This window comes from Neopelma chrysocephalum, unplaced genomic scaffold (genome assembly GCF_003984885.1).
Source record: "Neopelma chrysocephalum unplaced genomic scaffold, ASM398488v2 Primary Assembly neopelma1_61b, whole genome shotgun sequence".
Lineage (NCBI taxonomy): Eukaryota > Metazoa > Chordata > Aves > Passeriformes > Pipridae > Neopelma > Neopelma chrysocephalum.
Window position 1 is genome coordinate 11,988,878 of NW_020897717.1, and position 12,070 is coordinate 12,000,947.

Below are 12,070 nucleotides of genomic sequence, written 5' to 3' on the forward strand. Positions count from 1 at the left end.
ACATGTACCACTGAAGATCTGACAGATGGGGAAAATGTATCAGAAACTTGACTCTCATTGACACTTGACCCCTTTCTTCTACCCTGAAAATGGAGAAGCTCAGACATTTTAATTTTTTACCATATGATCTTTCTCAGCTCTTGTAATCGGGAATATTGGTGTTAAAAACAGTATTGTAAATATTTAAGAGGAAAACATTACTTTTGTATTAGACAAGAACTCTTTTAAATTCAGACGAAGTCTTAAACTGGAGCTGAGTTTCCATTTTAGTCCCATTTATCCATCAAACGCACTGGCACATTTTTATTTTAAGAACCACTTGATTTTTACTAGCATTTTGCGACAAAAAGCCAGCATTCCTTATTTCTATAAAATATGCTCCAATGGCCTAAGTTATGACTGTCTGCTGTTCGAGCATGTCTGAAATTGTGCTTCGTCCATGGCCAAGTGTCTCTTCAATCCTGCTTTGTGCTGTCACAGCAGGAACAGAGGCTGAGTGTACAAGGTTTAGGTGATTTTGCTACTGACAGCGATCTCAGTGGTACCAGTCCAGCTTCCTTCCACTTCACAGTTATGTTCATAAGTACTACTCCCCGTTCTCAGAGGTGGTAGCATTTTACAGTTACTTTATGACTTTACACACTTCTCAAAGAGGTAAAAAGTTGTGACTCCCATGCCACACGAAGCTTCTTCAACCTGTTCCTACCATGATGTAAAATTGCAATGTAATAAAAAGGTCTTTTGGATGGACAAAATTCAAATGTGATGTGCTAAAAGGAAAGGGAGAAACATAAACATTCAAAGTGCCACTGCAGTGATGCAGAGACTGGAGTCTGATTTCTGTTATAGTAATATAAAATACGATAAATCCATACAAGTCAGAGGATACATTGCAGAACTCTAAGAATCAGCATAACAAAGACCAAAGTCAGTCTTCCTAGACAGCTGTTTACAGAAGTAATTAAAAAATATAAACCAATATATAATTCAAGAATAAACAAAAAAAGGAGATATCAAATGCTAGCTAAAAGAGAAATAATAATAATGATAATAATGTCATACATTTGCAGTAAAATGTATGGTCTTAGCTTTACTTTTAGAATAAAAGTATCATAAAAATGGAAGGAGGCAAAGCTAAGGGCATCCGGAATGATATAAGGACTCAAGGGTCTTATATATTCAGAAAGGTTAAAAAAAGTAGGTCTGTATTGTTTGGAAAAGAGGATATTATGAGTGACTTCAATGAGATACATGAAACTCTAAAGGGACCAAGGAGGAGAGATGCAGCAATGGTATTTGAGCTAGTGTCAAATGCAAGCTCAAGGGGACACAAAATTATGCCAGTGAAAAGCCTGACAATGAAATTCCACAGGTAGAAATATCTTACACTAAGAGTAAAATATCAAAGATTGCAATTACTGCAAATCATAGAATCATAGAATCAACCGGGTTGGAAAGGACCTCTGAGATCATCAACACCGCCGTGGTTACTAGACCATGGCACTAAGTGCCACATCCAGTCTCATCTTAAAAACCTCCAGGGACAGAGAATCCACCACTTCCCTGGGTAGCCCCTTCCAATGCCTGATTACCCTCTCTGTAAAGAATTTCTTCCTCATATTTAACCTTAACCTCCCCTGGTAGGGCTTAAGACCATGCCCTCTTGTCTTACTGATAGTTGCCTGGGAGAAGAGACCAACCCCCACCTGGCTACAACCTCCTTTCAGGGAGTTGTAGAGAGTGAATAGTTTAAATAAAAACAAAACACTTTGAAAAGTGATGTTGAATGAAATTGCTATTTCTGAAAATGGAAAGTTTGAGCCATGGTGTTACTTTAGATTCATGATGCAGAATTAAGTTTTTACCTCTCAGTTAGATGAGAAATTAACAGTGGATAGTAGCATGTCCTTTGAACTCAGACTCTCAACACCCCATAACATCATTTCACCCCCAGCACGCTCCATCAAGTAATCAAGTCAAAATGCAGCAACCCAATGAAACATCAGAGTAGGAGAATTAATTGCAACGTCAATCCCTGGCTGGCCCTTCAGATTCTTCCCTGTTTTAAATTGTCACTTCATTACTCATCTGTATGCTACCTCACAGCTTATCCACCCATCACCTTCCCACTCTGGCACCAGAGTGTCATGGGACATTCGGTGGGCACTTACCTCCACCTCCCCTCTTTCTCTCCAAAAGGGAAACAGGATGTGGTGGCACAGCAGCACGTTACCAGCACCTTCCCCTAAGATGTGCAACATGACACTGTTACCCCTGGCAGAGGAATTAATAGCTGTGGGCAACTGTCATGTGAGTCCATCAGGAACATGAGCAGGGAGGAGAAGAGGAAAGCCACATCATAAACATCAAACACACGAAAAACTGTGAGGCAGAAATTGTGTTAAAATGAACATAAGGATCAGGGAAACATCAGTACTTGAAGGGCAAAAATTCTCAAAGGGTCTCATATTATGCTCAAATGAAGCCATCTTGGGCATAAAATTACTCTTAAAATTTTCTGCAGTGAAACCATCAGGAAGAAAACGTGTGTATGAAATCAACAGAGTTTGTTAAAATAAGTTTAATCCAAACTAGATTAATAATATTTCAATCAAGTGGCACAACCACAGGTTAGAGTGATGGGGAGATTGATGGACACTGTGATTTCTGTGTTAACTGTGATGACTGCCCGAGTTTCTTCCAACTTCAGAGTACTGACTTCTTACAGAACAGCAGATAAGCACTGTCTTAAGGTGATATTGGTATGGGCATTAATGTCAAGTTTTATAATGCTATAAATATGCCTTCAAATACATGTTTTCCATAGTTAAAACTATTTTAATATTTTACCCCCAAAAAGGTATTTATTAATATTTCTGGCAACAAAGTAAATTACCATGATCCACCTGCCTAAGTCAAATGTACCTTAACTCCAGGAAAATTATATAATCTGTTAGCTAGAAGTTTTCAATTTTACATATATAAGTGATGAGAACAGGTAACATATTAACAGAGGTAAATCTAGCATCCATTCAGTACCAGATTTCCAGCAGAAAGGCAATGTCTCAAGATATAGTGCAAGAGGATATTTTACATCCAATTAGGCAGGGAAGCCAAGCTGAATGGGTTAAAATTTGCCACTGATCCCAAGTAAGTGATTTTCTTAACCCCTTAAGTGTTCAAACTGCGCTGGGAGGAAAAAGCAATTATGCAATGAAGAGGAGAAGGGAAAATATGTCCCAAACTGGTTTGCCTGCAGAAAGGTACAGATTCCTCTATAGTCTGCAGGGAGCAACTGAGCTTCCCAGCTTGCTTTTTGACCACACCTGAAATAAAAACTAAAGGATATTTTGGGATATAGGAAAACACAACAGCTCAGATAATGTCCCAGGCAGTATATTCATTACAGGCTCATCAGAGTGGATGCCTGCAATAGGAAGATTAAATACCCATTTACCAGCATCAGAGGAGAGTTTGGTTTTATAATGTATTGTCCCCTATTCCCCGTGAGGCTGCTTTGTTTGATAAAATGCTGAGTGTGGTGTAAAAATATCCCTCTCTCTGTAATTTGCACTCCTCTCCATTTAAAGCTATTCTTGCTGCAAACGAGAATTGAAAGCTGCTAAAATTAAGTGGTGTCAGTTCTCAATGACACTTTAATGATAGAGCGCTCAGCAAATGAGATGAGAATGAATTCCAGCTTCTCTGCTAAAGATAGTAACTAGCACTAAACAGTATAATGCTCCAACTGGGCTACACTTCACCTGCTTCATTCATATTTAGTAGAACTGAAATAGGGAAACTATAATTAAAATGCTCATAAAATGCAAAAAAAGAAAAAATATAATTTCTAATAGAGATGGCAGGAAAAAACTGAAGCTTGTGAAGCCAAAGCACAGCCCTTCTCTGTCACACCTGTTCCACCCCAGAGGCCACCACTGGCTGACCGCAGGGCAGGTGTGGGGCTATGGCATGCCCCCCTCACTGCAGACACTGCCACTCAAAGCAAGTTCGGTACAAACCTACTTACTTGACCCAGGCATAAAAAAAATGAAGATTAGGAAATGCTGCACAGTTTTGGACTACATGACACTAATACCTCTGAGGAAGCATTCAAAGAAATAAAAACCCAACATGTAAACACTTTCTGTCTCTCAGTATTATTATAATTAGACTTTCAAGGACATCCACCCAATTTCCCATACAGATCATGACTACTGCTAACATGTGGCTTTGTAACTGCTAACAAATGACAACTTCAAAGTATGTCAGCTGAGTGCTGTCACCTCTGTGACCCCCTTATGCCACTTTTGTGTTGCAAAGGTGTTTTATGATGGGACAATTATTCTCTGGAAAAAATAATTCTTTTACTCAGGGCTGCTGGGCATGGTACAGCAATGTGAGGTTCTAGTGCAGAGGGAAAGATGAGCACATGAAGTTGGACACAAAGATCCTAGTGCTGTTTGAAATTCATATAGTGCCTGGGCAGAGTCACCACTGCCTTTCCTTCTGCCCCATATATCATAAGCTCACAGTTTGCATTTACAGTATACTTCTTTCTACAAACTGCTGTGGAAGAGAAGTAAGTTGTTTCCAGCCCTTGACATAAATAAAAGTTATTTTTGTATAATGCTATGACATCCAGTTGAATAACCAAGCCTGTCAAGTACGTGAATGGAAGATAAATATTAAGCCACGCAAAGTATAAAAAGCATTCATTATGGAGACAGAAGTATTTATTACTATAGGAAATTTTCAGTGGACTTACAATTATGAAAGCTCTCTTGTAATAAGGTAATTTAAGGGTTCAAAATTCACTACAAGCATTTGCAGAATATTCCATATGACTAAAATGGAGATGAGGTCATTTGAGATGACTGACAAAATCTTTATACTTCATAATAATATCAGGTTTTCTTTACAAACACAATGTATTTGATGGATAAGTGATCCTCCAAATACCGTATAAAGTTTTAAAATAAGTTGCTGGCACTATTTACCCACCCTTATCTTGATGAAAATGACTGTATTTTACCCTGAGTCTTTATCTACAAATTCTTCTTCCGATGTCTTCTAACAAATTTTTCTTCCAATGTCTTCCCTTCTAACATTGAAGGGAATTCTCTCATTTCTCATTTCATATGGAAAAAGAAAAAAAAAAGCTTTTGCATTTGCGAAACAGAATCTATCCAAAGCTTTGTAAATGTCTAGGAGTTGTAAAACTGGTGGCCTAATAGACTGAGGGCAGGTGAAATGGTCATGTGTGAATGAGAATAGTAATTCCACACATATCTCTGTATTTCTTCCCATACAGTGTTCCTATCCTGGCTGTACAAGTACTAACTTGACAGCATCTGTCAAGAGGTTCTTAAAATGAGCTATCTTGACTACTGTTGCCACTATTTGCAATCAGACAGTACTGTATATATGGTTTTTACACAATATGTCTGTGTGTCTTCTGCTACGTACACAGCTGGCAACATATATATTTTACCTGAAAAGATTGTGCAACTTTGGTAATTTCAGTCTTCATTCAGGCATAGGCAATTCACAAGTTTCCCTTCCTAACTCAGCTCTCTTTCAGGGAAGCAGGTTTTCACGGGGAGACAGGAGAAAGCTTCAGTTGTTGTATGACAGTCACTTTTTTGTGTCTGGCAAAATTATGCCAGGGTAAATGAAAGCTGCCAAAAGGTTCAATGACTACTTCTGCTATTAATTTAACAGAAAAAGAAAAAATAATTAGTACCATACAGATCATGATTTCACATCCAGTTCTGCTCTTCAAGGTTCAGACTGACATATGAACATGAAATGTGGGTTGATAGTTCCAGATTAGCAAGCATCTCAGCTAAACTGATATTGAAGTTCGATGAAGATAAATGTAAGCACATCAAAATGTGGTGTAGAAACAATTTGTTCCTGCTATTTGTGGAACCAAGGAGACAGAAGAGGGATCAAGTGTATCCTGATATCAGTGATTTAAGCCTGTTTGGCTTATTGCAACCCCAGGTTGGTCCTCTCAGTGGTGTCCAAGTGCTGAAGTGTCTCTTCACCCATCAGGAGATGTGAAGGAAGGCACCAGCTTGGTGGCACCATGAGTGAGGGAGGTCGGTACGGGCTGACTGAAAAATAACGTGATTGCTTTCCCTCCTCCTGGTATCCCAGCATGGGTATGGGAGACAGGAGGGAAACGGGACTCTGCAGTGTACTTATGCTCTGAAATATTGTTTTGTGCAGGGGGAACTGTGCATGCCGATGGAAAATGGGTGCATTGTGGAGCACACATCTTCCTTGTACAAAGAACATGCTTCTTTTTCTCCCAGCCAGGCCAACATCCATTAGTTTTCTGTCATGTATATTGTAGTAAAATATGCCAGAGTCACTTACATATCCCATGAGGTATTGAGCATCACTTGAAAGATGCTAATGTCTCTGATGCCTTATGAGTTTGAAGAACCTTAGAAAGGTATTAGGCAAAACAAAAAACAAACAAACAAACAAAAAAACCAAAACTAAAAAACCCCACCCAAACCAAAACAAATAAATAAATAATAATAATTAAAAAAAGGCGAGAAAAGGGAAAATAAAAGAAAAAATCTCTCTCCCTATCAAAGCAGTTTTACGGAGCTTTGGCAAGAGCAAGACAAAATAAATATTGAGTGAGAAGGAAAAAAGCCAGTATTGCATCAAATACTTGCCCCAGGTCCTACAACAGCAAAAATGAGGTGACATGCAGCCATACATGAGTGGACAACATGTCAGCTGCACAGAGGGTCTCTTCATCGTCACACATGTCCCCTAAGTGGCAGTTTACCCCTTCAGACACAATGTTAAGAGACACAGGAAGAATGTTCTCTTTTTGAAAAGTGTCACATAAAGTAGCTTACCAGCCTGGTTGGCAGAAAATCATATTTTCTGATATCTGATGTCACATTTTATTAGATTTAGGATACTATTATCCTACTTACTTAGGGGTTTAAAAGTATCCTTTTTATAGCTAATGCCACAGGTAGAATGTTAAACTATAGACGTTTTGCAATAAAGGACTAGACTGTTCCTTATACACATCTGGTATTTTTTGCCCCAAACAATGCAATAGCTGTTCAGTATTTTTTATCTTTTTTTTTTATCCTTGCACATTCGTCCTCAGTTCATCCACTAAAGTATAAGTGAATCTGGTTATAGAGTCTGCAGAACTCTGGAACTATAATTTGTAACTCCTTTAATATATTTTAATGAGCTATGATTATTTAATATGTATAAGATGGTTTAATCTTAACTCCAGAGCTCAGAGAGCAGTTGTCCTTTCAGTTCAAATAATGGCATTTGCTGTAGTGCTTGGCAGCAGTTTCGACCTGCTGGTAAATAAAATTCACAGTATATATGTTTCAATGCTTGGGATTATAACAGTTCTGAATCATCCCTCTGGATTTATGTGGAAAAGTTTTGTCTTGATTTCAGTTATTAGTGGACTTTCAAATAAAACCTCTTATTGAATCAAAGTTTCTTTAAAGTCTTCAAGCAAAATTTTGATTATTGGTAGATGAGTTTTTTTGAATTGGCAGCAGTTTGGAGTTTTAGGACTTTTAATTTAAATAATATTGTTTTCTGAGTATAGTCATACTCCTATTAAACAGTAAATTCTATATGTATTTAAGGGCAGAATTTGATTCATACAAATATATTCATACAAATACATTCATGATTACCATCAAAGGATAATTACTTCTGTCCTATTCTGGAGGAAAGACTTATTTGCTTGGCTGAAAATTGACTTATTTTCGTACATGAGAATTAACCTTACCTACAATTAAAATATAAATGTAACTTTTCTTTACCAATTTTACAGCATTTAGTGATTAAACTATAGATTTTATTCCTAATCAGTCTCTACATTTTTAGTTACTTGTCAGTCCTATAATTTAGTGATTGTATAGTGTTACTGACAGGTATCCAGCTGAAGAGTAAGTTCTTGGAGAATGGGATGAAGCAAGCAGAAGAATCCTTAGAAACGTGTGGCACTTTTGACTTGTTCACTCAGCTCTGCATCAGCCATAACTGTTGTGAGAATGGGGAGACAGAAAAAGAGAATGCTGATCAAATACTGATCTTTACTAATATTCAATGGCATGAGTTTGGTGGAGGTTTTTCAGCGTTATTTACATAACAAAGGGAAACTCCACAGAAACTCAAAAACAGGATTTGACTACTGGTAAAGGAGAAATGTATTTTATAGTGTATGCTATAAGCTGCTACAGGCTTTAAATCAAAATATCCAGAAGACAGTGTGATGCTTTTAGTAAGACGAACGGACCAGATACCAGTATCGCTCTGTCTTTAATATTTTACAGAATTTTCTCCAAACAGCTGCAAAAATTCACCTTCCATATATTGGAAACATTTAGGTCAAGAACTTTACATATAAAATAATAGACCTTCAAAGAAAATGTAGATGTGACTTTAAGGGCTCTGCAGATGAGTAGATATGTCCTTCTCACAACCAAACCAAACCAACGAGTTTGTGTGCTCTGGGAGCAAATGCCTTGGATCAGCTTTAGTCTAATGGCTCACATGCACTGGCGATAATTAAAGATCTCAAGGCACATTTTGCAGGAGGGAGGACACTGCTTTCAATTCCCTTGGCAGATCAGAAAATATTTCCCTGTTTCTGTTGGGAAAGTATCCTAAAGAAACCTGCTAGGTTGACACCAGGTTACTCTCTAAAGCAAAAGTGCTTTTGTGAGAAATTTCCAAACAGATACTTTTCACGCAATTTATAATCCTTTAGAATTAAAAACATGTTTGAGCAAGATCAACTCAAAGACTGCTAAATAAAACCCCTCTGTGGAGTTTTGATAAACTATGGAATCGCTCTGTGCTTTATCCGGAGAGAGTAGGAATTCACGGACTTTCTTTTAACTTTTCCTACTCTCTTTCAAAGTTTATCATTCCTTGACGTAAATTAAGAGGTTGCCTTAACACCTGCACTGACAATACATTTTTTTGTCTCTTAAGAGTAATGTGTCAAAACAATACATCAACTGTGCTGCTTATGCTTCACAGTCATCATTACAAATATATTTTCAATTTTTAAAAATAAAATATTTTATTCTATTATCTAAAATGTATTCATTCACTTAAACACAGTCAGGGGTTCTGTTTCTTAAAATTTTTCTAAACTCTGGATTTTAAAATTTCCCACCTTTACTGTGAGTCAATCCACATTTCTGTAAATTATTTCTCCAAATCACTCTATCTTTTGTACATATAGAGAGACAAAAGAAAAGGTGACTAGCTTCATATTTAGACCTACAACTGACCTTTAAAATTGGTCTCCTTAGTGTACATTTTAGTAGGCATAATTGTGTTGAAATATGAATTAATTTGGCAGTGGTCTTCCCTGCACACCCCAGATTATTTTAAGAAGATGAATGTAACCTTCAGCTGTGCTCTGCAGTGGTTTTATTCCAGAGCCTTTCACTGTGATTTGAGATTGAAAGCTTACCAATATTTGAAGAATGCCATTGAGCACTAGGCTGTATTTGTTTGTCTCCTGAACTCATTCAATTAAGAAAATAATCCATTATGGAAAATCTTGATTAAAAGTTGGCTTATTCTCCCATTTGATTAAAATTCAGCATTACACTGAATCAATTGTTCAGTTCTTCTGTGAAACCTGCATCAACTGCAGGCAGAAGACAAATTGCTCTGCTGCTTTTGCATCTTACTCACCTTTTCTGTCCTCTGATTATAAAATCTACTGGAGAACAATAAACATGCTCTAATATTGTGGTTTCACTTGGTCCTTGACCCTATTCCATGGCAGACTGAGAGATACCGTGACAGCCCAAGGGGACTTTGGAGTGGGAGGATTTTCTTGGCCATAGGCTTTAGCTCCACAGTCCCTACCCTGTCTGGGGATGCAGAATGTGGCATAGCTTATTCCTGCCATGAACTTCATGGGTTTCTTAGCTTTTTGGGCCCTGAATAAAATCTTCAGGATTTAGTCCTTTGCATATTTCCACAACGACATCAGCAAACAAGGCTAATCTTGCCTGCCAACAAAATGTTTTTATAACTCCATAGTAAATCCCTAATTAAAATCGCCACCTAGAAAACTGCAACAAACAAAGCAGTTGAGGCTGGGCTGCAACCTGACAGCCTTGTGACTGGAGAGGACAGGTTCTTTATCCCAAAACTTACCTCAAAGTCACCTCTGTTCTCCTTGTCTGTGTTCAGCTCTGGAAGAGCTAACTCTGCAGCCACTCAGACTGCTGTACAATTTCAGTGGGTGAAGTCCTGGTCTCAGCCAAATCAGTGTCAAAACTCCCATTGATTTTGATAAAATCAAGGCATGATTTCAAATGTGGCAATAAAAAAAATATTCATGAATTAAATACTGGTAAGTTTGCTCTTCAGCATCTTTTCATTTCCAGTTAACGTGTCCTTTGGCAAACGTGACAATTTGCAGCAGGTAGAAATCTTAACTCAGGAAGATTCTCAGACATAAACAAGTGGTTTAAACCATACTACCATAGTGCTCAATCAAAACTTCATGGAGAATCTTTTCCAATTTTTTCTTACACTATGATCAATTCTTTTTACTATTACTGTAAATAAAATTTCTGCCTATTTTCCCTGGTTTCCACACAGGATTGCTTTTGCTAAATGTAGTTGAACTCTAATATTGAACCAACTAACTTCCAACATTAAAACTGCATCACTAGGATTGATTTTTTTTTTTTTCTAGATCTTTCATATCTCAATTGCTCTTTTGGCTCTTTTATGGTTTTTTCCCGAGGCTGGGTCATTAGGTATTGAGAAGTTTGCCTAGTGAAAGATTTTAAATGTAAAATAAGAAGCTATACTTTCAGTATATTATCAGTAAACCATAATGTTAGCAGTCAAAACAGTGGTTTATCTTATTATTTGATGAGGACACAAGTGAGAATAATTGACATAAACACTAAAAAAGATCTTCAGCTGCTTCAAAGTTCTAATGGTTAGTGTTTTCACTGGCAAACAGATTTTAAAAAGTGACTCTAGAAACAGCTTAAAATAATGCAAGAAAAAGCAGCTTTAGGACATAGTACATATTGGGCTTGGATTTACTGAGTTTAATGTTTCTCCCACTTGCCATTATTAACTGGAATCAAATATGTGCAAAATTTAGGGAAACCCTATTTTATTACCTGGCTGAGAGTCTGAAAGGTGAAATTAATGTGCATAAATAACGTGGGCAGGTGAAGCTAAGCCCACTGGAAATAAGATGGTTACTAAAATAACTCTGAGGTCAGTATTTGTGATGAAAATAGACAAGATTTATGACAAAGTAATTCAATCAAATAATCTGAAGCAGGTCAGAAGTATTTCATTGTAATGCAGAGCTATAAAATCCATAGACATTGTGCAATTAAATGAAAAGCAAAAGGAAGCCATAGATTGTTGCTGAAGAGAAGACAATAAAAGAAAAAGCAAAAGAATATGTCAGCTGCAGAAGATCTCATTTTGGAAACCTACAATACGTTGATTGATAGGACCAGCATTTTTCAAGCTCTGTCACAGCTGAAGTATAAAGCTGTCAGTGCATATGATAATGATGGATGCCCTAAAACATGCAAATAGCATGAAAAATCATTTCTCACATAATTTTAGAAGATGAGAGGAGTTGTGAACTGAGGGGAGAGGGGAGGGGAGGTCAAGCTTAACATTCAGCCAAGAGGAATAGGCGGCCGCCTTGCCACTGCTGGAGTTGTTAATTACTATGCAAGTGAAACAATGAGTTATGCTGGCCTTCTGCAAATTTTCCCACGGAAATTTTATTGTGACCAGTGTAGGAAGAGAGACAGAACTGCAGCTCTGGAGCTGAGCACAATAGTGGGCTCCCCTGGAACAAATCCATGCTAAAGGAAATCTGCCCCAGGGGCTCCCGCACTCTCAGGAATGTGTTGCTTTAGGTACGTCCTGTGTATTTCAGAGGTGACATTTACAGTATACCATCAATATTGGGGGTGTTTCAGTTAATTAGCCATTTTTATTAATGCTGAAGTAAAACCCAATGTAAGTGTTA